Below are 25,000 nucleotides of genomic sequence, written 5' to 3'. Positions count from 1 at the left end.
GATTTGCTTATCAGGTCACTGAATCCAACCACCAATTATTTTTGAGGTCAAAAGGTCAACAAATGCCAAATTTATAGAATTGTCAATTTTAATCCCATTGATTTGAAATTTGAAGTGGTTTCAACCACCAATTATTTTAAAGGTCAAATTTGTTTTAAGGATATCGCAAGTATCGTGCTATGCACGACGTCTTTCTTGTTTGTTTGTCTCTCTGTCCACACTGAACATGAGAATGTGCATTGATTGCATTAGACTTTATAATCCTAAGATCCTTTTAGACCCTCTAAGACCCCTAAAAACCCATCAGATCCTCTGAGACCTTTTATAACCCAGAAGACCCTCAGACTCCTTTCTACCCTTTAGACCTTCACACCTTTCAGACCTTTTAATACCCTGTAGATACCTTTTAAACATTTTAAAACCCTTGAGACCCCTTCAGACAATTCCAACCCTGAAGAACCCTTTGACCTTTTAAGACCCTTTGGACACTTGAGACTTTTTTTTTGTATACCAAGTCGAGGCTCGTGTAAGAGCTAATACACAGAAACATATTACAAGGCAGATGACAAGAGGGGTGGGATAGGGAAGCACAAAATAGTAGGGAACCAAGACAATAGGAGATCTCTGGAAAGGAGAGGAATGGGGCAGGGTACATGGGGTAAACAAGATGTTACTACAGGAACTTTCAGGAAGGAAAAAAGGGAATTTGAAGGAGGGGGTTTGGGGTATGCTTAGTATTAGCTTAATGGTGAGGGTTGTGTGCTTTTGGATCCTAGTGTCCTGAGTTCAAATCCTGCTCACTCGTTGAATTAATACCAGATGGGGTTGACTCAGCCTGTCATCCTTCTGAGGTCGGCAAAATGAGTTACAGCCTCCTGGGATGATTGAGCCATTCGAGTATCCTGCGTCAGAGTGGCGACCCATCCAAGATTGTGCCCAATAGCTCAGAAGACTGCTTCGGCAGTATCGATGGTCTGTACAGAGTATGGTCCATGTGGATGGATGGATGGTCTGGGGTGAGAAGGTTGAGAAATTGGTAAAATGAGAGGGTGAATAGAACAGAGGGTGAGCAAGAACAGCAGAGCAAGTTTTTCGGATACGTGGGCTGATGCCATCTGGACCGGTTGCAGAATCTGAGTCGAGGTTTGACATCAAGCTCTCCACCTTGTCAGGAGAAAAGGACATATAGTCCAGGTACAGCTGGGTGTGACTGGGTGAGGCGGGTACAGAAAGCGATGGGTTTCGGACACAAGATTTAGAAGCAAACACCGAGTTTAGGCATTCAGCCTTTTCATGAGCAGTGTCAGCTATGCAGCCATTTGAGCTAAGGGAGGGATGGAGGGGGAACATACACCACAAACAGACTTAACTAGACTCCACCAGCATTTGGAGGAGGGAGACAGGTTTGAGAGTTCAGACTTGAGATTAGAAAGATGTTGTTTTCTGGCTCTCCTGAGGGTAGACACATACTTGTTCCGAGCTTTGTGGAAGAAACTGAGATTGCATTCAGTAGGATTTGCCTTCCATGAGGCGAAGGCAAGTTGTTTCAGGACAACAGCCTCACCACAAGCTTCATTGGACCATGGACGGGAGGAAGGGTATGACAACTGAAGACGAGAGGGGATAAATCTGTGAGAGAGAGAGAGAGAGAGAGAGAGAGAGAGAGAGAGAGAGAGAGAGAGAGAGAGAGAGAGAGAGAGAGAGAGAGAGAGAGAGAGAGAGAGAGAGAGAGAGAGAGAGAGAGAAGAAAAAGAGAAGAAAAAGAGAAGAAAAAGAGAAGAAAAAGAGAAGAAAAAGAGAAGAAAAAGTAAGTTTCTTTGAAAGAATTCCCAGGATGAGTTGATGTCGGAGGAAGTAGAGATGGAAAACCAGTCTATAAGTTTGATGGCTGCTTGAAGTCCCTGCCAGTTGACTTGAGTGAAATGTCAGACTTGGCAGCGCTGAGGTGGTTCTCTAATATCAGCCAGAGAGATGTCTACTTTGACAAGCATGTGGTCAGATGAACCGACTGGAGCAGAAAAGAATGGACATTTCGACACTTGAGACCCATTTAGACCTTTTCAGACCTTTAAACATTTGGGCCTTCAGACCATTTGACTTTTACAACTCTTCCGACCTTTGACCTTTGCACATATACAACGAGACCATTTAGATCTTTCATTTCCAATCAACGACCTTTCATCTGGTACATCAATCAGCGGTTAACCACACTACAGGAACGGAAAGCTTATCGTGGTGCATATTTGCATTTGTAAACCGAGTATTTACCCAATACACAATTTGCATGTAATCAGCTTTAATTTGAAGGATTTTGTAAACAAAGGAAACAGATTTGAAAACTAACATTTTATCACGAGCATTTAATATGATGAAAGTGACATGTGGTCTTGGTGATGGTGCTTTGTTTGTGGTGAAGGTGGGGTCCTGTCAAAAGGAGGAGGGAGGGGATGTGGGTTGAGGTGGTGAGGATGTGCTATCCACGGTTTGCAGCTGTTCAACAGATCTGGAGCTATCTATTTACACAAAATATGGCAGAGATTTTGCCCCAGTCCAGCACCAACATTCACGAGCACAAGTGATGGGAGTAGGTTCGTGCTTTTACGACGTAAAACTTCACATGTAAAAGCGAATTTGAATGCCTCGGCGATTTTAACTTGACTTAAGCATGAACTCTTCACTCTCCCCACAGAGTCACAGGAAGAGATCACGATCAACAAGTGACGTGTAAATGCCTAAACGAAGGAGGATGTGGGTGGTCATATTGAGAGAGGAGATGGGTGATCGCAGGTATGGGGGTGATGGAGGGAATGAGGACGATGGGGATAAAAAGAGGGAATGGCATGATGGAGGGCAGGGACAAAATTTTTTTGCATAATCATTGCTGATGTGAAAATATCTTTAAGTTGAAAAGGTTGGAGAATATAAAAGATAACGTAAGGCCAAATAAAAAAAATACCAGTTGATTGTCCCCACCTGATTTCTTTTTTTGTACCTGCCTCTTTTTTGATATTTGTTATTTTGTCAAGCATTCTGAAAAAAAAATTGCACCAATGTCTGAAGGAAGCTGTGAAGTGAAGCGGCTGCATTTAAATGTGTGTTTTCCCAATCACACTGTTCATATTTTAACAACACATTAAATGTGTTTCCCAATCACACTGTTCATATTTTAATAACACATTAAATGTGTGTTTCCCAATCACACTGTTCATATTTTAATATTACATTAAATGTGTGTTTCCAATCACGTTGTTCATATTTTAATAACACATTAAATGTGTGTTTCCCAATCACACTGTTCATATTTTAATAACACATTAAATGTGTGTTTCCAATCACGTTGTTCATATTTTAATAACACATTAAATGTGTGTTTCCCAATCACACTGTTCATATTTTAACAACACATTAAATGTGTGTTTCCCAATCACACTGTTCATATTTTAATAACACATTAAATGTGTGTTTCCAATCACGTTGTTCATATTTTAATAACACATTAAATGTGTGTTTCCCAATCACACTGTTCATATTTTAATATCGCATTAAATGTGTTTCCCAATCACACTGTTCATATTTTAATATTACATTAAATGTGTGTTTCCAATCACGTTGTTAATATTTTAATAACACATTAAATGTGTGTTTCCCAATCACGCTGTTCATATTTTAATATCGCATTAAATGTGTTTCCCAATCACACTGTTCATATTTTAATATCGCATTAAATGTGTGTTTCCCAATCACACTGTTCATATTTTAATATCGCATTAAATGTGTTTCCCAATCACACTGTTCATATTTTAATATTACATTAAATGTGTGTTTCCAATCACGTTGTTCATATTTTAATAACACATTAAATGTGTGTTTCCCAATCACGCTGTTCATATTTTAATATCGCATTAAATGTGTTTCCCAATCACACTGTTCATATTTTAATAACACATTAAATGTGTGTTTCCAATCACGTTGTTCATATTTTAATAACACATTAAATGTGTGTTTCACAATCACACTGTTCATATTTTAATAACACATTAAATGTGTGTTTCCCAATCACACTGTTCATATTTTAATATCGCATTAAATGTGTTTCCCAATCACACTGTTCATATTTTAATAACACATTAAATGTGGGTTTCCAATCACGTTGTTCATATTTTAATATCGCATTAAATGTGTGTTTTCCCAATCACACTGTTCATATTTTAACAACACATTAAATGTGTTTCCCAATCACACTGTTCATATTTTAATAACACATTAAATGTGGGTTTCCAATCACGTTGTTCATATTTTAATATCGCATTAAATGTGTGTTTTCCCAATCACACTGTTCATATTTTAACAACACATTAAATGTGTTTCCCAATCACACTGTTCATATTTTAATAACACATTAAATGTGTGTTTCACAATCACACTGTTCATATTTTAATAACACATTAAATGTGTGTTTCACAATCACACTGTTCATATTTTAATAACACATTAAATGTGTGTTTCCCAATCACACTGTTCATATTTTAATATCGCATTAAATGTGTTTCCCAATCACACTGTTCATATTTTAATAACACATTAAATGTGGGTTTCCAATCACGTTGTTCATATTTTAATATCGCATTAAATGTGTGTTTTCCCAATCACACTGTTCATATTTTAACAACACATTAAATGTGTTTCCCAATCACACTGTTCATATTTTAATAACACATTAAATGTGTGTTTCCCAATCACACTGTTCATATTTTAATAACACATTAAATGTGTGTTTCCCAATCACACTGTTCATATTTTAATAACACATTAAATGTGTGTTTCCCAATCACACTGTTCATATTTTAATATCGCATTAAATGTGTGTTTCCCAATCACACTGTTCATATTTTAATAACACATTAAATGTGTGTTTCCCAATCACACTGTTCATATTTCAACAACACATTAAATGTGTGTTTCCCAATCACACTGTTCATATTTTAATAACACATTAAATGTGTGTTTCCAATCACGTTGTTCATATTTTAATAACACATTAAATGTGTGTTTCCCAATCACACTGTTCATATTTTAATAACACATTAAATGTGTGTTTCCAATCACGTTGTTCATATTTTAATAACACATTAAATGTGTGTTTCCCAATCACACTGTTCATATTTTAACAACACATTAAATGTGTGTTTCCCAATCACACTGTTCATATTTTAATAACACATTAAATGTGTGTTTCCCAATCACACTGTTCATATTTTAATAACACATTAAATGTGTGTTTCCCAATCACACTGTTCATATTTTAATATCGCATTAAATGTGTGTTTCCCAATCACACTGTTCATATTTTAATAACACATTAAATGTGTGTTTCCCAATCACACTGTTCATATTTCAACAACACATTAAATGTGTGTTTCCCAATCACACTGTTCATATTTTAATAACACATTAAATGTGTGTTTCCAATCACGTTGTTCATATTTTAGTAACACATTAATGTGTGTTTCCCAATCACACTGTTCATATTTTAATATCGCATTAAATGTGTGTTTCCCAATCACACTGTTCATATTTTAATAACACATTAAATGTGTGTTTCCCAATCACACTGTTCATATTTTAATATCGCATTAAATGTGTGTTTTCCCAATCACACTGTTCATATTTTAACAACACATTAAATGTGTGTTTCCCAATCACACTGTTCATATTTTAATAACACATTAAATGTGTTTCCCAATCACACTGTTCATATTTTAATAACACATTAAATGTGTGTTTCCCAATCACACTGTTCATATTTTAATAACACATTAAATGTGTGTTTCCCAATCACACTGTTCATATTTTAATATCGCATTAAATGTGTGTTTCCCAATCATGCTGTTCATATTTTAATATCGCATTAAATGTGTGTTTCCCAATCACACTGTTCATATTTTAATAACACATTAAATGTGTGTTTCCCAATCACACTGTTCATATTTTAACAACACATTAAATGTGTGTTTCCCAATCACACTGTTCATATTTTAATAACACATTAAATGTGTGTTTCTCAATCACACTGTTCATATTTTAATATCACATTAAATGTGTGTTTCCCAATCATGCTGTTCATATTTTAATAACACATGAAATGTGTGTTTCCCAATCACGTTGTTCATATTTTAATTACACATTAAATGTGTTTCCCAATTACACTGTTCATATTTTAATAACACATTAAATGTGTGTTTCCCAATCACGCTGTTCATATTTTAATAACACATTAAATGTGTGTTTCCCAATCACACTGTTCATATTTTAATCACACATTAAAAGTGTGTTTCCCAATCACGCTGTTCATATTTTAATATCACATTAAATGTGTGTTTCCCAATCACACTGTTCATATTTTAACATCACATTAAATGTGTGTTTCCCAATCACGCTGTTCATATTTTAATAACACATTAAATGTGTGTTTCCCAATCACACTGTTCATATTTTAATATCACATTAAATGTGTTTCCCAATCACGCTGTTCATATTTTAATAACACATTAAATGTGTGTTTCCCAATCACACTGTTCATATTTTAATAACACAATAAATGTGTGTTTCCCAATCACACTGTTCATATTTTTAATAACACATTAGTAGGGTAAGAATACTGATTCTGGCTCACTTTTCCCCATGTAAATGAATGGGGGATTTTCAGCGATTCATATTTTTTTCCCTAAAAATAAACCCCCTTTTTATCCCAAGGTATATTTATTTGTCTCCCCTTTTAACTTGGAGGTTGAACCTCATTGAATTGAACACCTGGGGGTTGAACAGCTCACTCATTGAACCTATAAAGATTTGTTCATTCTCAAATTCCTTCAATAGTTTAATTTTCTTTGCACAATAATCCCCATCTAAAATATTGACAAACAAAACATTTGAATCTTTATATTTTTGAAGATACCCCTTTTGTGCCATTACGAAATGATAAACTTCTCTTAATGCTCTTGTTTGACCACCTCCTGAGCCACAGTTTTTTTTTGTTAAGCCCCGCCCACTTTTCTTTAAGCCCCGCCCACTTTTGTTAAGCCCCGCCCACTTTCCACAAGGTATTCAATAAGCCCTGCCCACTTTTCTTTAAGCCCCGCCCACTTTTGCTAAGCCCCGCCCACTTTTGCTAAGCTCCGCCCACTTTTCATAAGGTATTTTTCTAAGCCACGCCCACTTTTCCTAAGCCCCACCCACTTTTGCTAAGCTCCGCCCACTTTTCATAAGGTATTTTTTCTAAGCCACGCCCACTTTTCCTAAGCCCCGCCCACTTTTGCTAAGCTCCGCCCACTTTTCATAAGGTATTTTTCTAAGCCACGCCCACTTTTCCTAAGCTCCGCCTACTTTTGCTAAGCCCCGCCCACTCTTACATCATTTCCAGTTCATCTCTGACTCACAAAGAAATCACTAGAAAATTACAGGATGTTATGGTTTTGAAAAATTTCCCAATGAAGGCTTGCCTAGGCTTGCCCAGGGAATTTCCAAAGGAAACCACACCCACCAGTCTTTCTCTATAAAAGCTTCAAACCCAGGCTCCATTTTAAACATTTGTTTTTGCTGGCAATGGTGTGCTGTGTGCTTGTCTCGAACTCTCTGTCTTCTATGGAACTAAACCTTCAAGTTGATGAACTGGATTCAAACCTCTTATCTGTTGAGGTAAGATTTTTATTTTCCTATTTTCAAACTTTGATTGAAGCATACTCATTTAATAATTAAATAACTTAATTAATACATTATTATTTTCTCTCACAGGAAATTGTGTCTGAAATACGAAATGAAAATACTGCTTTTGCTACAACTTGGGAGGAAATTGTTGGCTTGGTTGAAGACCTTATGAGCGACCAAGACCTTGAGTGGGATGACTTTGGTGTTCCTTGGAACTCTCTGTCTTGTATGGAACTAAACCTTCAAGTTGATGAACTGGATTCAAACCTCTTATCTGTTGAGGTAAGATTTTTATTTTCCTATTTTCAAACTTTGATTGAAGCATACTCATTTAATAATTAAATAACTTAATTAATACATTATTATTTTCTCTCACAGGAAATTGTATCTGAAATACAAAATGAAAATACTGCTTTTGCTACAACTTGGAGCGAAATTGTTGACTTGGTTGAAGACCTTGTGAGCGACCAAGACCTACAGAACGAGCAAGACCTTGAGTGGGATGACTTTGGTGTTCCTTGGAACTCTCTGTCTTGTATGGAACTAAACCTTCAAGTTGATGAACTGGATTCAAACCTCTTATCTGTTGAGGTAAGATTTTTATTTTCCTATTTTCAAACATTGATTGAAGCATACTCATTTAATAATTAAATAACTTAATTAATACATTATTATTTTCTCTCACAGGAAATTGTGTCTGAAATACGAAATGAAAATACTGCTTTTGCTACAACTTGGGGCGAAATTGTTGGCTTGGTTGAAGACCTTATGAGCGACCAAGACCCACAGAACTTGTTCGTCCTTGATGACCCAACCAAAGAGTTATACCTTGGAGACCAGCAAAATCCTGAAAAAGAGTTTTACAGCAATAGTACTCATTGTGAGTTATCAAGACAATACCCACTGAACAAGTTATACCTTGATGAGCCAGAATACAAGTTTTACCTTGGAGACTCACAAATTTTGAAAAAATCAGTAAATGAGTTCTGCCTTGATGGTTTAAATAACTACCTTGGAGACTCAGGAAAAGGGTTCTGCCAAGATGGTTCTAAATATGGGAACTACCTTGGAGACTCACAAATTTTGAAAAAATCAGTAAATGAGTTCTGCCTTGATGGTTTAAATAACTACCTTGGAGACTTGGAAAGTTGGGGTTATTTTGAAGACTTGAAATGCTACCACTCTTTGGGATTTAAACCTATCAAGAAAGTTCTTACTCCCTCTTTCTATGTCATCAAACCTGAAAGCCTTAAAAGACAGAATTGGAAGAAGAGAAAAAAAAAAAAAACGTAAAAAAAAAAAAAAATATATATATATATATATATATATAGGTGGAAATCTCATGTTGAAAAAGACATTGTGTTGGGTGAGGATTGAGTTGGGGTTGAGATTTTGAATGTGAGGGTTGGGGTTGAGATTTTGAATGTGAGGGTTGGGACACACACACACACACACACACAAACAAAAGTTAAGCCTTGACTATTCAGTTGAGGATTCTGTGTTTGGGGTTCACAGATGTAAGAACGTCCACCCCTTGACACACATTATATACTGTTATACACCTCGGACTTGGCCCTCGAGTGTCCACAACGGTGTATAGTAGGAGGGAGTGAAGCGCCAACCTATTGCTCCCATTGCACACACACACACACACACACACAAACAAAAGTTAAGCCTTGACTATTCAGTTGAGGATTCTGTGTTTGGGGTTCACAGATGTAAGAACGTCCACCCCTTGACACACATTATATACTGTTATACACCTCGGACTTGGCCCTCGAGTGTCCACAAAGGTGTATTATCTGCTTAGTTTTGTCTTTTGTAATTCCTGTGAATAAAATGAACCTAAAATCTCTTCCCCTTCCAAATCATATATTTTATAAGTCCAAGGAACTGTATCTATTACATCAACAATTTTAAAAAGTTCTTTCGTCCATCGTTCAGTAAAACCCTTTTCAAAATGAGATTTCCACCTATATATTCTTACGATATCACCAACTTTGAACTTAGGTTTTCTGACATTAATCTCTTTTTCATATTTTAATTTTGTAAATGTTTCTGATGGCTTCATATTCGTTGACGTGTGAATCGTGTCATTATACTTATCCACAATATCCTGAATAAAAGATGACCATTGTTGTGAACCGAGTTGTGTGAATTTTTTATATAGTCTCTCTTTTAAGGTACGATTAAAACGTTCAACAACAACTGCCTTCCCTTCATTAAAGGTACTGTATAATGTAATACTGTTATTTTTTAGAAAATTCATAAATGTCTTGTTATAAAACTCTCTACCCTCATCAGTCCACAATTTTTTAGGTTTTCTCTTACTTTTATTAAATATCTGTTGAAAAGCTAACATAAGAGTATTACCTGTTTTGTTTTTTAAAGGGACAACCCACGCATATCTACTCCTCAAATCAATAACGGTTAAAGCATACTTGTACCCCTTATCATTATTGAGTTCAATCAAATCAGCAGACCAGATATAATCAACTTCCTTGGAATAAACTTTCCTTCTCTGAAACTTTGTGAATATTGGTTTATGTAATTCATCAGCTAATTGCTCTTCAGTCTTAATGGCATCATTAGAGCCTATGAGTTTTTTGAATTTCCAAGTCCAAGTTTCAATTTAGCACTAATCATCTTCTTCACGATGAACCTATCAACTTTTTCTCTCAAGGTTGGATTTTGTATCAGAGACAAATTATACAACATTTCTCTATCGGCTTCATGCTTTTCTTCCAACGTTGTGGTATTCCCATAATCAATATCGTGTCTCATGCACACTTCATCAACTCTATTGATTGGTTTACTCCAGGATTTAGGATTGTCTGCCTCATCTAATCTTTTATCCAAGTTTGTGCCTGGACCACAGAAAGAATACCCTGGAAGATGTAATTCCCCTGGTATTCCAGTAGTTGTAAATTTACTTCCTGATAAAAACTTTTGTATATCTCCTCCGAGTTTGTGTTTGGAGATAAATTGATTTTTTTGAACCACACACCGAACATATACCTTTTTGTATAACCCTGTTATTTTTACTTTTAATATATGAAATATTTTTAGTATTAGTTTTCTTTTTACATTTGAGACAATAACTCATTTATTTATGAGAAAAATTCCTGCAGAGTGCAAAAACCTTTTTAGTTTCCAACATGCACATTTGAATCTTAATTTTTAAAACATAAAGAATCCTAAGAAATGCCTTCACTCTCTCCTCCATTTATTTAAGAAAAAACTTGAATTAAAATGAATAGCTTGACGATGCCAATAGTTTTGTCGAAAGTATTGCAAATAGACTTGTTAATTCTTTGTATTCCTCCTCGGTGGGTTGAGTTATTTTCTGTAATACCTCTATTCTTTTTTGAATCTCACTGGTTTCCATACTATAATATTTATTTATTCTCTCTCTTTCCTCCTTCTCTTTCTTCTCCCTCTCCTCCTTCTCCTTTTCCTCCTCTTCCCTCTCTTCTTCAACTCCTTCCTCATCCCTTACTATCCTTGAATCGTTTACACCCCATAGAATATTATACATATATTCATCAGGATTTCTTGTTATTCCTGTATCCAAAATAAATTTTTTACAACAGGAAACCAATAAAATTTCTTTTGAATTTCTAAAAGAGCCTTACCTTTTCTTAACCTTATAATTTTTTCATTATTTAACATTCTAATTAAATCTAAAGTTGTCGGTTTATCAACATCAGCATAATGCCAATCTTTTATTGAAAATACCTCATTCTTATGTTGTAGAACATATTTATTAAAATACCGAATACCCTTTTCTTGAAGGTATGCTTGGACACAGAAATGATAATTTTCTTGAAGCCTTCTTGCTGTCATTTATGTATTAGAAATATATGTTAGAATAATATTATGGCACGAAACACCTCCCCATCTTCCCATAGTTAAATCATTTTGTATTTCCTTACTTATTATATATAATCCTGTTTTTTCTGTTTTCATGAGATAAACAAGGGCAAAACCATTATTATATTTACCCTTATTAAATTCTTTTATTTGTTGTTTACTAATCGTGGCTCCACAAAACTCATTCTCGATACCAAGTGCATAATATTCTTCCTTACGAGACTGATTTAATTGTTCCAGGTCTTCGAGGTTAATTTTAAATGACCAATTATACCCTAAATCATTCATATCATACCCCCATTGTTCTATTCTCATACAAACGATACGCCCTTCTTTATAAAAATTTATTTTAATTCGAACTGTGAATTCTGTATGACCTGGAGATAATATCAACACTTCTGTATCTTTGGAATACACAGCCGTTTTATTTAAGTATATATATTGTGATAAATCGCTTAATCTCACCAAGTCATTCACGTCAGTCGGGCTTGGATAATTTTTTAATTTATAAGCATTTTTCATGTTAATATTTTTGTTTATATTATATTTATGTCGTTCAGCCTGTGCCTTTGTATAATAATTTGATAAATCAATATCCAGTTCTTGAGATACACCAAAGATAGAACCATCTTTACCAACATAAGTCATTTATATTAGATTAAAAATAATATCATAAAAATTTTTATTTTTGTTGAGTTGAAATAACACATATAGACATAATTGACCACAACACTTGGAATTTAATTCTTGGACTTGAAATGTTTGATAAACACCATTCTGTAAGAATTTTATGACTTCAACAGGTGGTGGAAGACCAAAACTATCAAAATAATATTTGTCTTGACTATTAAAAATACAAACCCAATGAGAACCGTTCCCATCATTATCTTCTAAGTTCATAATAATATTCTTTGTATGTTTCAGCACATTTGTTAATTCATCTCTCATACAAATAACCACATTATGAATTTTTAATTTCTTACAATATTTGGCAAGTTGTAAATTTGATGTTGTATTCTTTCCAAATTCTTTCAACCACTCATCAATGCTCATTTATTTATGAGAAAGATATAATCCATTACCTCTTTTCGTTAATTTTACACCTGCTTGTGCTATAGAAGAAAGCATATCTCCAACTAACAATCTCGCTTTATCAGGCAGACCTTCAAGTTTTTCAGCAAAATCTACAATTACACCACTTCCACTAATTTGTTTCTCCAACTCTTTGTTATGTCTTTCCAATTCTTTTGAGCCTGGAGTTGAGCCTTCCTTTCGTTGGCAGTTTTGACCGCTGTTGAAATACCACCCGTCAATGCTCCAACCGCACTTAAACCAGCAAATAAAGGAATTAGAAATGGGAGAAATCCTCCACTCGTCTCTCTTATTGAATATTTTTTTAACATTGGTTTTGTCATTTTAATTTTAAGTGAGCCAGTGTCATTCAAGATTTTAACCTGTTCTCTTGTGAGCAAAACATCAATTCTTACTGCTCCTTTTCTCTGAATTGTATTAACGTTAATCGTACAAGGCTTTTGATTTTGAACACAAGATGATAGTTTATGAAGATTGATTTGATTAACATATACCCCAGTTGGTACTTTGCCACTCATTTATTTAACAAAAAATTATGTGAGACTAATCATCACACCATTATCTGATACGCAGATATGCAGTATTAATCTGCAATTCTGTTTCTTCCAAAAGCAAACAATATGTATCAACTTCTTCACTCTCTCCTCTTTCAATGTATAGGGAAGTATCCACTCGATTAGACTTTATAGTTTCCTTTTGAGCGCTCAGGTCAAACGCATAGATTGTATACAAACTTTTAAATGCTGTCATATCCAAAATAGGTTCTTTATTTCCATTACTTTCACACACCTTTTGGTAAGACTTGTATGCTTCAGCAAAATCATTTTTTCCCAATTAATTTCCAATCTATCTCGTGGATAAAATGTTCCATCTAGAGAAACGCGAAGTTGTTTCACCTTAGCATTATCACTCAATGCATTATTCTTATCAGTCGCAGTATCACCATCTGGCTTTTTAAAAATCATCCACAGATATCGTGGCTTTCCTTCCAGAACACCCAAATTCCACGTGTAAGTAGTTTGATTGAGTTTAACGTGTTGACATCTTCTTTTGAGGTATGATACACTGAGTGGTTTCTTTGAGTTAAGTCTTCGATTCAACATCTCTTCTGTTTTAAGATTAGGAGTATATTCACTGATATACCAACTCATCTCCTCAATTACAAATTTATTCTGTTCACCAAAAGCACTACCAACACCAAAAAGCAATCTATTTTCATTATCATTCCTTTGTAGTTGAAATCTAATTTTAAGACCATACAGAACTTTATCATAATCACAAAATCCAAATATACCTTTAAGAGGAACTGCCACAGTAAAACTATTTTCTGCTTTTGTATCATCATTATACATTCCTTTCCTTTGAATATATCCAGGGTCTGTGTTTGTTCCCGTTGACATATCAGGAATAAAACCTTCGACAGACCCCTTTCCCATTCTATCACTGAATGTATAGAGTGTAAATTTCATCATTTCAGATACAGCAGAGACATAATCAACCGCTTCAACTTCTTGTGTTCCAATATACAATCGCACACTATCAAACATTTTCCAGAAGAAATCATTTACAAGTGTAGCGTTTGTGTTATTCCCAGCCTTAGTGAATTTAAATTTACACAACAAGAAACTTTCGGAGAGATTCAAATAGGTTTGTTGATTATTTATTTCAAAACTTTTTGTACCATTTGTATTCCAGTCTGTTCCAGTTATTGCATTTACCTTGAAGTAATCTTTTTTAGTGAAGTTTGAGATAATAATAGTATCATCCAAATCATAGATACTATCAATTGCTTCCATACTTGTATTTATTTAGGAAAAAAGATGTTAAAACTTTTGAAACCCTGTTCCAAGTATTTGAATTATTTTCTGTCGTTCTTGGGGGGACAACTGAGTTTTACCTTTCTTAATTTCTTTTATTGCTTGTAATTTATGAGATTCCTTCTGAGCATCTTTAATACTCTTTACAGCACCTGCTACATTTCCCACAGCAGAAGCAGTTGAACCAATTAGGTCTTTATGTTTAAGAATAGTTGAACCAATACCCATGAGAGTATCAATTATCCCATCTCCTCTAAATTGATGTCCGACACCCCTTTGTCTCTTAGGTTTATAGTATCCTCTACCAAGATACATACCTTCACCCTTGTAGTACGGGGAAAGGAACATCCCATCCCCTGTAATTATTTTATATTTTCCCAACTCGTGTTTCCTCACAATAACCATCGTATTTATTTATTGAAAAACGTCACGTAGGTGAATTCTGATGGATATAACTTCTCCATTAAAAGAAATCACACGATTATCTTGGTCGGTTATCCTAAAATTTACTCTGTGTATGGTTTTTCCTGACACAGGTAGATAAACCAAATTTTTAGGTTCCATATTGAATTTATAACCAATTGGGGTTGAGTATGCGCTGAATGAAAATATTGTATTTGTTTTTTTCCATCATTATAAGCACCATCAATCAAATCACAGTGAATTAACACCGAATTTATTCCTGAGGATATTTGAATGACATTATCACTGTAAAACGTCCCATTAGTTTCAATCTTTTTGAGGAGAAACCTAATAACTCTCTAAATGAATTATCAATTGTGAAATCAACCTTGTAGTTATTTTTAACTTTAATCGTTGATTTTGAAGTATGTTTTTGAATGTTTATAACAATATTTTTGGTTCATCACCCTGTTCTTTCATAAGACGAGCAATTTCGGAAGATATTTGAGAAATCTCGTATGCTCCGGTGAGACTGTTATCGTTTTGTATCCACTTCCCGGATTATAACTAAACTTGTCATTTTTCTCGGTTATATTAAATAAGGTATTATAAGTTTCCATGGACAATAAAGATGCCTCATATTCTTTTGTTGTGTCAAGTTGTAGTGGGTATGGGAATGAAGATGTGTGGTCGCTTGTTGTGAAATTAAAACTCAGGATTGTGCTTCTCGTCTTATTTAATATGAGATAAAATGTCTTTATATTGAGATTTATTAATTATTTTCATGTTCATCAACTGGTCTAAAATGGCTGATGCTTCATTAAAACAATTGTTATTTCCAGCCTTCTTACTGCCTAACAACAATAACAGTCTATTAACTAATTGCGATGGGTCATTTGGAAGAAAACTAATACCTGAACCAAGGATACTTAAAGCCTGAATAATGTGTTTCTCCTTCTCATTCTTCCTACTTTTACCAGAAAGAATAACCTTATAATTTAGAGTGTTCAGCAAATCAATATATATATACTCTATCATCATTATTTTCCATATCCAATGGTTTATCAATATACTTTGATTCATCCCTCACAGTTGAACCTTGTCTTCCATCTTTTGTGAGAAGAAACATTAATCTCGGAGTTAGTTTAACAGGGGGTTGAGCAGAACTTAAGAACCTTAATTCATCATTAAATATCAATACCTTTTCTTGAACAAGATGAAATATTGCTGGTTGTTCTGTTGGAATGAGTCCTGCTTTGGTTTTTGAATCCGCTGAATATTCATTGTTTTGAACAGCATTCACAATATAATCAGGGGGTTGATTAATCTCTTCCAGTTGTTGAAATAAACCTTCATCATATTCTAATTCTCCAATATGCTCTAATTCTTCCTCCGTCATTTGACTGAAATCTTTTAACATTTGGAGCTTTCTGGGAGTATATTCTACTGTGGGAACTGTGGAAACATCTTTCATTTTTTCTTGGGAAGTTTTTAAAAGTGGTTTAAAAAATTTCTCTTGTTTTCTTTCAAATGCTTCTTCGCCCGTTAGTTTCTGTCTGCGTTTCTTCTTTATGTCTTCCTGTTGTTTTACAACTTTTGAAACCAACTCTTGATGTTCCTTAAATCTTCTTGCTCTTTCTTTTGTATCCATTTATTTATTGTAAAATATCATTTAATGAATTGTAAAGATTAACAGGGAAATTTTCCTTTTCTTCATCATTCAAGTAGATGTGTTCAAATAAATCCTTTTCTTTAAATATTTCATCAAATTCTTTATTAACATTAATGCGAGTTGTAATTTCTTCTTCACTAATACTTGCATCTCTGCTTTTCATACGTTTGCGTTGAGTTTCTTCATCAACATCAAAACCGAATGATAAAATCTTCACTCCGCTCAGATATTTAATAATTTGTCTCGTTCCTTCTGGATTAGTTTCTAATATCCCAACACCACCAGATTTTAGTTTCCTTAACTCACTCTTACAATGTGAATATTTTGTTGTACCAAGAGAAACCTCCTCAAATATTTGTCCTTCATTCCTCAATCGCATATGTTCCTCCACTGAAATATAGTGAAAATCTTCACCTTTTATTTCTCCAGGTCTTATTGCTCTAGTTGTTGTTGATACAATGCGTATCACGGGGTGTTTTTTAAGTAAATTTACAATATTCTCATTTGTACTACACAAGAACCTTGATTTATGAAAGTTTTTTCCAGAAGCAGATTTACCCACAAGATTTATAATAATAGTTGTCATTTATATATGTAATTGTTTATAAAACAAAAAATATATCCCTTAATATCTCATCTTGTTTCACAACAATATATTTATATTTTTCAGTCGTGTGCTTCATATAATCCTCAAATTTCTTTTTACTACATAATGTAGAACAATTATCTCTCCAAAAATTATTGATATCTATTGAATTTAACTTGAATAAAATAAAAGTATTAGCATTGTTTCTGATGGAACGACGAGGAAGTTGAAAGTATGATTGACTAAGATAAATACAATTACAAGAAGAATGTCTCCCTCTTGTGTAGTAGCTGTCCATTACCGTTTGGTTTCTCTCATTAACACAATCATCAAAGATAACGAGGTTCTTTTTTGATTTATCCAAATCTTGAGGAGACGGTATATCATCCGTATTATCACTAAGAATACAAGTTATAAGATTTGATTTCTTTTTACATCTCTGTGTATCACAAAATAGTTGAATTATATCTTCAATGTTATAATCATTTAGGTTTTTTTGACGTTTAAATAAACCTATTATATCTTCTTTTTGAAGACCAGCATTAAAACCTTGTGAGAGTAGTTGATACTCTGGTTGAAAACTCGACTTTGTGAAAATTATTAAATTATCATAATCTAAAAAGTTGGGAGTGAGGAGCATTTTTAAAAGTAAGCAGGTTTTTCCACATCCACTTGAACCAACTATGAGACATCTTAATGAATTTGGGAGATTTTTATGGTTGTTAAATTTTATCTTATTTTCCCAAATAGGTAAAAAATCATTCATTTATATATTTGAAAAACAGGTTATTTAATTTATTATTGGCTTTTTTAGAAACTCTATATTTTATCCTAAGTTCAGGTTTAATTTCAAGATAATCCATTATTTTATTTATACAATATCTTGTGTTGATATTTCCCTGAAAATTACATCCATGAATAATATACAACAACAATCCTTTGAACATTTCTCTTATACGTTCAGTTTCTTCCCTTGTAAGGAAAGGTGTGTTATCATCCTCATACTTTACATTCATTTCTCTAATCAATCTTGTAAAGTAATTCATTTTTGGTGTAAATCTAAAAGAATTATTTTCCTTTTTATATTTTTTATTATCATTAATTAGAAGATAATCACAGAATATACATTGTTTATAGGCTTTTGACTCTGTGTTTAATCCCCGTCTTTCACACGCAGGACAATTCTCAAATTTGTCATATGGAGAATCAGGAAAGTCTAGCATATTTATAAAGTAAAACTTTACTTAAACTGAAATTCATCTATACTTTCAGTTGTATATTACCATCGATATCGATATACTTTTTTTCATTATCAGATTCAACGACAACATTTTTTATATTAAAGGTAATTTTAAAATTATCGTTAACTACTATTGAACGAAATGTCATTTCACCTGATATATTAACATCCTTTATTTCATCAGGATTTACATCTTTAGGGTTGTTGAAAAAAATACAATTTCTCCTTGCATATTACAGATGGTCTTATCTTTTCTTTCTAAAGCTTCATCCATAAGGTTTTTGTTCTTTGATACTTTTTCTTGTTTCATTGCTTTTTCTAGTTTTGAATATATTACTAGAAGGAGAGGAGAAACTTTTGTTAGAGATACTTTAATTGATGTTCTACCAGGTATACTAAAAGCCCTTCCACTGAAGGAAATTGAAGAACTCATATTATTTTCCATAATAGTTTTTATCCAATAGTTGTTATATTTATCTTTGTTCAATTTTACATCCTTGACATATTTCTCAGTATCTTTAACAGATGAAGAGATTGATTGAAACTTGTCTTTTGTGTCTTGAAACATTGTATTTATTAAGTGAAAAAGTTGGAGGATAAAATGTTTTTAAGCACAGATTCACCTATAAATTAAACGAAATTTTCATCAAGAAAATTTTAGTTTAAGCAAAGTTTTATTCTATAAATATGGTGAATACAACGTACTGCGATGTTTGTAATCACGAATATAAACATTATAGAAAACACCTCCGAACCAACAAACACACATTTAATCTATTTCATCAAATATCTCCTCTTGAGTTGGAAAGAAAACATTGTGATATCTGTTCAAAGGATGTTTTGAAGAGTAGTTATAATAAACATCTTCAATCACAAAAACACAAGAAAAATGAGTTTAAAGTAAAGGGAGACTATTATATTAAAAACACTGATGGGGCATTTAAAGGGCATATAAAAATAAGGATTTTTCAATTTGGAGAACCCGGTCCATCATCAATAGCTGAATCAATTGAAATAGTGAAACCCGATGTTGAAAAATTTATTAAAAAGACATTAAAAGAAATGAAAACTTTAAAGTTTTATATGGGAGTGAAAATGAATATGAAAAGACAAGATGAAGAACATACTCCTTATATGAGAACAGGTCTTCATTTTATAACATCATTTCAAGATTTTTTGAATCGTGGGGTTTATGAAGAACTATCAAGACAAGAGGAGGATGTTGATAATACAGTGGTAGGAAGTGGATTCAATATTTAAAAAAATCATCTTTTTAGATATACACATTCTAAAATCAAACCCTCTTGAAGCTTCTTCTTATATTGAATTACCAAAAGAAATAAAACTAAAGAAGGCAGTTGTTAATATTAAGAACAATGATAATAAATGTTTTCTCTGGTCTGTTCTTGCTCACTTTCATCCACCAAAATGTAATTCAGAAAGAGTAAAACAATATATGAAATATGAGAATACCTTGGACATTAAAGATTTTAAATTCCCAATGCCACTAACAGATATTCCTAAATTTGAGAAAAAGAATAATCTTTCTATTAATGTATATGGATTAACGGATACAAACAAAGTTCAAATATTAAAAATTTCAAACAACTATAAAAATGAAGAAACACACATTGACCTTTTATATTTTAGTGTTGGAAAGAATTCACATTACACATACATCAATAATTTATCAAGATTAATCTCTTCTCAGGTATTCAGAACAGCAAACAAAATATATCCTTGTAAGCGATGTCTTAATTCATTTCATACAAAAGAACGATTAGAACAACATTCAAAATATTGTAGTAATCATAAATCAGCTGTAATTACAATGCCTAAACCTGGTGAAAAGATTTATTTTGAAGATTATAATAAATCTATCATGCACCCATTTGTGATATACGCTGATTTTGAATGTATCCTTAAAAAGATAAATACTGCTTCTCCTAATCCAAAAGAACCATATACAAATAAATATCAAAAACATATTCCTTGTGGTTTCTGTTATTATATCAAATCATCTGTTGGAGAAAAGTATAACAAACTTGAACATTATCGTGGAAAAAATGCTTCACAAGAGTTTGTAAAACGATTAGAAAAGGATTGTATAAGACTCACTAAATTAATGAAAGAAACAAATGAACCGATGAAATTAACCAAAGAAGAAAAATTAGAATTTAGAATGAACAATATCTGTCATATTTGTGAGGGGGAAATTAAGGAGTCTAAAGTTAGAGACCATTGTCATCTTACTGGTAAATATAGAGGTCCCGCTCATTCCTGTTGTAATCTTAATTATAAATTACCTTCTTTTATTCCAGTCTTTCTTCACAACAGCGCCAACTATGATACACATCTATTTATAAATGAACTTTCAAAAACACCAGGGAATATTTCTGCCATAACAAACACAAGTCAAAAGTATATTTCATTTTCAAAAATGATATTCACAAAACCTTTAACTCGTATTAGGTTTCTAGATTCTTACAAGTTTATGGGAACACCACTAGCCTACCTCGCATCAAATCTAAGCTCCACGGACTCTTTTCCAAATCTTAATTCATTCTTTCCAAAAGAGGAAATTCTCACTAAAGAGGAAATTCAGATTAAAGAGAGAATTCAAAGTAAAGAGGAAACTCTAATTAATGAAGAAATTCTAACTGAAGATGAAATTCTAATTATAAAGAAAATTCGAACTAAAGAGGAAATTCAGATTAAAGATGAAATTCTGATTAAAGAAGGAATTCTTACGAGAGAGGAAATTCAAACAAGGAATGAAATTCAAAGTAAAGAGAAAATTCTTACAAGTAAGGGAATTTATCCTTATGATTATATGGATTCATTTATGAGATTTAAAGAAACACAACTTCCTTCAAAAGAAAGTTTCTATAATAACCTTTATGAAGAAGAGATAAGTGATAAGGAATATAAACACGCACAAGAAATATGGAAAATATTTAAGATAAAGAACCTTGGAGAATATCATGATTTATATCTAAAAACAGATGTTTTATTGTTAGCTGATGTGTTTGAGGCTTTTAGAACACTCTGTCATAATAAAAATTGTTATGGATTAGACCCTGCCCACTATTTCACAGCTCCTGGTTTAGCTTGGAGTGCAATGTTGAAAATGACAAAACAAGATATAGATTTAATCAGTGATGTTGATATGCTTTTGATGATTGAGAAGTCCAAGAGAGGTGGAATATCACAAGTATGTTCAAAAAGATATGCGAAAGCAAATAATAAATATCTCCCAAATTATGATAGTGAAAAAGATAGTAATTATTTGATGTATTTTGATGCTAATAATTTGTATGGATGGGCAATGTCTCAATCTCTGCCTTATGGTAAATTAGAGTGGGTGGAAGAAAAGGATTATGAAAAGGCTTTGATGAATATTGTTATTTCTTCTCAAGAGGAATTGAATGACGAAGAAGAAGGTTATTATTTTGAAGTTGATTTGAGGTACCCGAGTGTTCTTCATAATAAGCATAAAGACCTTCCTTTTGCATGTGAGAAAGAAACCCCAAAGAAAGAATGGTTCAGTGATTATCATAAAAGTTTTAATATTAAAGGCAAATCAACAGAAAAGTTATTAACAACATTCTATGATAAAGAGGGATATGTTTTACATCAGAGAAGCTTAAAACAGTTTTTGAGAGAAGGATTGAGAGTAGCTAAAATTCATAGAGTTTTAAAATTTAAACAAAGTCCTTGGGTGAAAAAGTATATTCAATTCAATACAGATATGAGAGCAAATACAAAAGTAAAATTTGAAGGGGACTTTTATAAATTAATGAATAATGCTGTATTTGGAAAGACTATGGAAAATGTTAGAAACAGGCAAAACATTAGATTCGCAACATCTTGGAAAGAAGCTTCGAGATTGATAAATAAACCAAGTTTTGAGAGAGAAGAGGTTTTCAGAGAACTTTTCTGCAATTCATATGAAAAAGGAAAGTATTGTAATGGATAAACCAATTTATATTGGAACAGCAGTTCTTGATTTATCAAAGATATTGATGTATGATTATTTGTATAATGACTTAAAGAAAGAGTATGGCGAAAATGTTTCATTGTTGTATATGGACACTGATAGTTTTATCCTAGATATAAAAACTGATGATGTTTATGAAGATATGAAGAAAAATATTGGAGTATATGATACAAGTAATTTCAGCAAGAAGAGTGAGTTATTTTCCAAAAAGAATGAAAAGGTTATTGGTAAGTTTAAGGATGAGTTGGGTGGAAAAGTAATGAGTGAGTTTATTGGATTGAGAGCAAAGGCATATGCTTATAAGTATGGTGAACAGATTGATAAGAGGTTAAAGGGAATAAAGAAATATGTAATAAAGAAATCAATAACTTTTAGAAATTATTATAATTGTTTGATGAATAAGAAAGAAGAATATAGGAAAATGAATACAATAAGAAGTTATAAACATAACATATATAGTGAAGAAGTAAATAAAAAGGCATTAGGAGCCTTTGATGATAAGAGATTTATTTTAGATAATGGAATAGATTGTGTTCCATATGGATATTGTATGATAGAGTGAATAGAATAGATTGTGTTTTAACGATAGGAAGATGGGTTAGGGTTTTTTAAGGGCTACCGCCGCGTTTTTTCACAATATATAAATGGTTAAACCAAGTATTAATCAAACTAAAGAGTGGAGAAAATCTCAGTCTTGGTATATAAATGGAAAACATAATGAATGTGAAAAATATCAAATAAGTCTTATTGAAAAAATAACTAAAACAAAGGTAAATAAAACAAATAAGCGAATTAATTTAAAAACTAGTAAGTTTGAGGAAGTAAAGAAAAAAATGAATATCCTTGAATGGACTGAAAACTTTGATGGTTATCAATTGAACAATGAAAAAACAATTTACTATAATCTCAAAATGATATGTGGCTCAGGAGGTGGTCAGATGAGAGCATTAAGAGAAGTTTATCATTTCGTAATGGCACAAAAGGGGTATCTTCAAAAATATAAAGATTCAAATGTTTTGTTTGTCAATATTTTAGATGGGGATTATTGTGCAAAGAAAATTAAACTATTGAAGGAATTTGAGAATGAACAAATCTTTATAGGTTCAATGAGTGAGCTGTTCAACCCCCAGGTGTTCAATTCAATGAGGTTCAACCTCCAAGTTAAAAGGGGAGACAAATAAATATACCTTGGGATAAAAAGGGGGTTTATTTTTAGGGAAAAAAATATGAATCGCTGAAAATCCCCCATTCATTTGCATGGGGAAAAGTGAGCCAGAATCAGTATTCTTACCCTACTCACATTAAATGTGTTTCCCAATCATGCTGTTCATATTTTAATAACACATTAAATGTGTTTCCCAATCATGCTGTTCATATTTTAATATCACATTAAATGTGTGTTTCCCAATCACGCTGTTCATATTTTAATAACACATTAAATGTGTGTTTCCCAATCACGTTGTTCATATTTTAATATCACATGAAATGTGTGTTTTCCAATCACGTTGTTCATATTTTAATAACACATTAAATGTGTGTTTCACAATCACACTGTTCATATTTTAATAACACATTAAATGTGTTTCCCAATCACACTGTTCATATTTTAATAACACATTAAAAGTGTGTTTCCCAATCACGCTGTTCATATTTTAATAACACATTAAATGTGTGTTTCCCAATCAAGCTGTTCATATTTTAACAACACATTAAATGTGTTTCCCAATCACACTGTTCATATTTTAATAACACATTAAATGTGTGTTTCCAATCATGTTGTTCATATTTTAATAACACATTAAATGTGTGTTTCCCAATCACACTGTTCATATTTTAATAACACATTAAATGTGTGTTTCCAATCACGTTGTTCATATTTTAATAACACATTAAATGTGGGTTTCCAATCACGTTGTTCATATTTTAATATCGCATTAAATGTGTGTTTTCCCAATCACACTGTTCATATTTTAACAACACATTAAATGTGTTTCCCAATCACACTGTTCATATTTTAATAACACATTAAATGTGTGTTTCACAATCACACTGTTCATATTTTAATAACACATTAAATGTGTGTTTCATAATCACACTGTTCATATTTTAATAACACATTAAATGTGTGTTTCCCAATCACACTGTTCATATTTTAATATCGCATTAAATGTGTTTCCCAATCACACTGTTCATATTTTAATAACACATTAAATGTGTGTTTCCCAATCACACTGTTCATATTTTAATAACACATTAAATGTGTGTTTTCCCAATCACACTGTTCATATTTTAACAACACATTAAATGTGTGTTTCCCAATCACACTGTTCATATTTTAATAACACATTAAATGTGTGTTTCCCAATCACACTGTTCATATTTTAATAACACATTAAATGTGTGTTTCCCAATCACACTGTTCATATTTTAATATCACATTAAATGTGTGTTTCCCAATCACACTGTTCATATTTTAATAACACATTAAATGTGTGTTTCCCAATCACACTGTTCATATTTTAATAACACATTAAATGTGTGTTTCCCAATCACACTGTTCATATTTTAATAACACATTAAATGTGTGTTTCCCAATCACACTGTTCATATTTTA

At 32.5% G+C, this 25,000-nt stretch overlaps 2 long non-coding RNA genes across 2 annotated transcripts in view; one reads left to right on the top strand and one right to left on the bottom strand.

The window, feature by feature from the left end:
- LOC147031502 (uncharacterized) overlaps positions 1-25,000 on the bottom strand; it is a 566,858-nt gene that overhangs the window by 227,228 nt on the left and 314,630 nt on the right. The window lies entirely within an intron of this gene.
- Positions 6,644-9,010, top strand: LOC147031507 (uncharacterized). The gene is made up of 3 exons (XR_015053320.1): positions 6,644-7,695; positions 7,792-7,986; positions 8,083-9,010. It is a non-coding gene; the product is annotated as an uncharacterized LOC147031507 (long non-coding RNA).

The sequence above is a fragment of the Eptatretus burgeri genome, chromosome 2 (assembly GCF_056783735.1).
Source record: "Eptatretus burgeri isolate ZD-2024b chromosome 2, Ebu_testis_v1, whole genome shotgun sequence".
NCBI classification, from domain to species: Eukaryota; Metazoa; Chordata; class Myxini; order Myxiniformes; family Myxinidae; genus Eptatretus; species Eptatretus burgeri.
This window is presented reverse-complemented; position numbering and strand designations above follow the sequence as displayed.